The 3,789-nt window shown below is 43.2% G+C and overlaps 1 pseudogene; it reads right to left on the minus strand.

Moving 5' to 3' along the window:
* Positions 1–1,890: 1,890 nt before the first annotated feature.
* Positions 1,891–2,696, minus strand: LOC124986964 (V-type proton ATPase subunit E 1-like; annotated as a pseudogene).
* Positions 2,697–3,789: the final 1,093 nt, after the last annotated feature.

A 3,789-nucleotide genomic window follows, 5' to 3' on the forward strand; every position in this document is an offset into this window, starting at 1 on the left:
AAGAAGAAATACAAGTGGCCACAAATATTTGGGGGAAAAGGTTCAACAAGCCAGGCGCCATGGCACACACCTGTAATCCCAGCAGCTCGGGGGGAGGCTGAGGAGGATCATGACTTCAAAGCCAGCTTCAGCAAAAGGAAGGCACTAAGCAACTCCGTGAGACCCTGTCTCTAAATCAAATACGAAATAGGGCTGGGGATGTGGCTCAGTGTTCAAGTGCCCCTGAGCTCAATCCTCAGTAACATCCCTCCCCCTGCCAAAAAAAAAAAAAATGTTTAACATCATTAGCAATTAAGGAAATGCTAATCAAAACTACACTGAGATTTCATCTCACACCACTTAGAATGGTATCATCAAGTCAAGAATACAAATAATAATAAATGCTGAAGAGGGCATGGAGGAAAAGAATACTTTTACACTGTTGGGTTTGCAAACAAGTACAACCAATATGGAAATTAGTATGGAGGTTCCTCAAAGGTCTAGGCATGGAACCACCAAATGACCCAACTATACCACTCCTTGGTATTTATCTTAAAGAATAGTGATACATGCATACCCATGTTTATAATAAGCAGCACAATTCACAATAGCCAAACTATGGAACCAGCCTAGGTGTCCATCAACAGATGAATGCATAAAGAAAATGTATATGTACACAATGGCATTTTATTCAGCCATAAAGAGAAATGAAATTATGTCATTTCATAATGTTAAGCAAAATAAACCAAATTCAGAAGGTCAAGATCATATGTTTTCTATCACATGTGGAAGCTAGGGAGTAAAAAAGGAAAAGCAAGGCCGGGTGGGTGGGGGTGATCACATGAAAAGCAAAGGTAGATCAGTAGAGTAGAGGAAGCGACAGGGCAGGAGGAGAGGAGGGAGGGGAGTGCTGGGGAGTGATACTGGCCAAATTATATTGTTATATTGTGTGTGTGTACGAATATGTAACAACAAATCCCAACATTATGTACAGGAGTAATGCACCATTAAAAATGTGGAAGAAAAGATAATACTAATGGATGTTAGCATAAAATGAGGTATAAAAGTGAACATTAATTTAGAATGAAAATATATTTGCAACAAATAACTTAAAATCTGATGTAGACTAAAACATCAAAACCTCAGCCAGGTGCAGTGGTGCATTCCTGTAAATACCAGCATCTCAGAGGTCTGAGGCAGGAGAACAGCAAGTTCAAGGTCAGTCTCAGCAACTTAGCAAGGTTCTAAGCAACTTAGTGAAGTTCCTTCTCAAAATAAAAAATAAAAATAGAGCTAAGGATCTGGCTCACTGGTAAATTGCCCGTGGTCTAAATTCCCAGAACAACAACAACAACAACAACAAAAATCCTGCAGGAAAATAACATTTTAATTGATGATTGGCTTAATGCATACATAAAATATGTTTTTGCTTCATTTTTTTACATAAATCTTTTGTTTTAATAAATAAAGAATGTTCATGGCTTTAATTTTAAATCACATTTACAGATGAAGAAAAATTCTAGGCCCAAATAGGTAACAATTAAGGTCCTCCTGCTGGAAGAAATGCACTCCCACCCACCAGAAGGGCAAGGAACACCATGCATATCACCATGCAGACCAGGTAATCACAAGAGTTAAAAGAACCAGGGACTTGCTGTAGTCCAGGCAGCACCATCTGACCCATCTGACCCCTCCTCTTCATGCTCTGGTACCTCAGACGAACTACAAGTGGGTCCCAATCACACCGAGGAAACCTCTCATTGTTAACATCAGGCCAAGGGCGTTAGCTACAGATGGGTATCCGTCCATAAATACAATATCAGAACAACAATGAAGAAGCTACATGGCAAGCTACATAGACAATCCTGCTTCTTAGAAGTAAGAAGTGGATTAATTTCACCTCCCAAAGGCTTAGTCCAAAAATTCCCTGTTGGCATTTGCACCAAACAAGGCTCCTCCTACTTCAGGAACCATCTGCTGGGCTATGAGATCCAGCCAGCTTTCCAAGGTGTTGGAAACCTTTATTTTGCTATCCCCATTATAGATCTCAACTCCACTAGCTATTTCCTTAGGCAGGTAAGGCTCCTGATTAATTTGGACATCTACATACTCCTTGGTGGCAATTTTGTACATAGGAATAGCTTTCTGCACTGCAGCCTTTGCTAGAGGAAAATATTGTTCCCTGCAATGAACAATCATTCGGGGCTCCTACAACTGGTACCAGCCCTGAAGGACATTCCACCCAGCAGCACTTGGTACCTGGTTGTGTCTTTTACCACCTTGCTGTGTCTCTGTTTTGCTTCGTTCAATAAGTCAGTGATGAGGTCATCTCTTGCTCTGAGGATTTTGAGCCTTGCTTGATTCATCACAGTGAACATCTGAATTTTCTTCTGCTGTTCAATCTGTTTTTCTTTCTTTTCATAGTATTCCACAATCTTCAGTCTTTGGGTTTGCACAAGACAGCCTTTCTCAATGCCGAACTCTTCTTCTGCCTTTGCATCTATTTCTTCTGCGTTCTCATTGGCTTCTTGGTCAACGACAGCCGTCACGTGCTTTGTCTGCCCCTGCACGTCAGCATGGCTGAGAGCCGTGGTGAAAGCGATGCAAGGTTGGTGGACACCTGGCTCCCGCTCAGTTACCAGGAAGGGTGGTGGACCAACAGGGCGAACAAACCCGAACAGGTTCCGACTTCCTGTACTTTTCTGTTTTTGCTTCATTTTGATTGCACTCTTTCTTCTACATTGACTTGTGTAAGAAAATTAATTTTTCTTTAAATCATTAAATTCATCTATTGTTTCTTTAAAATCTCTCTCTTCAAATACTTAGATCCTTTTTCTTTAAATCTGCAACATTCCCAAGGCTACTCCGACACAACCCTTCAAATGGGAACATGAAAGGAAATCATGGTTAAGTCTTACTTTTGAACATTTCATACACACACACACACACACACACACGCACACACATCACGGACAAAAACCCAGACACACTGTGGGACACCCTCTTGGGGCCTTTGGATAGGGCAGCCCCACTATAAACCTAGCTCGTCCATAGGTTAGACCAGAGGTTCTCACAGTTGGGAAGGGTAGAATTTTGGCCTCCAGGAGACATTTGAAAATGACTAGAGACATTCATTTTGGGTTGTCAAACTGGGTTGGGGCAGAGACATTTCTTACTATCATCTATCTTGTTGGCTGAGGCCATGGAGGCCACCAAACATTTTACAGTGCACAGAAGAAAACATTCAGTTCAACAAACCAAAAATAAGCTGAGAGAGTAATGAACAAAATAATCCAAGTAGAGATTCATGCTGCAGATCCCTGGGTCTAGGGTGTGTCTGGGAGGGAGGCCCCTCTGGAGGAGAAGTTAGGAGGCACAGGTGGTTTCTTGAGCTGAGATCTGAAACACGCGGAAGAGCCATCTGACAAGATGTGGACACAGAGTGAAGGATGCGTGCAGGGGCCCCAAGTGGTGAGCAGCCTGGGCAAGAGAGCAGGGCAAGGCCACTGATCCTGGTGCAGGAACAAGGAATCCAGAGTGCAGAGCCCTGTAGCCTGTGGGGAAGCGCGCAGCAGAGAGGGGAGTGGAGTCATCTGATGGGAGCCGGAAGGGAGATGGTTCTGCTGCTGCACGGGAACTGGAGTGTGGAAGGACAGCAAGGACTCAGAGGCACAGATGGCAGGCTTCTGCAGTAGCCCAGGAGAGTGACCCCAAAGCCTGGACCAAGTGATGCCAGGGGAAAGTATTGAACTGAGAGGGATTTGTATTGGAAACAGAACTTAAAGTTCAAGTTGGGGGTTACGAGTAAGA

The sequence above is a fragment of the Sciurus carolinensis genome, chromosome 6 (assembly GCF_902686445.1).
Source record: "Sciurus carolinensis chromosome 6, mSciCar1.2, whole genome shotgun sequence".
Classification (NCBI taxonomy): Eukaryota; Metazoa; Chordata; class Mammalia; order Rodentia; family Sciuridae; genus Sciurus; species Sciurus carolinensis.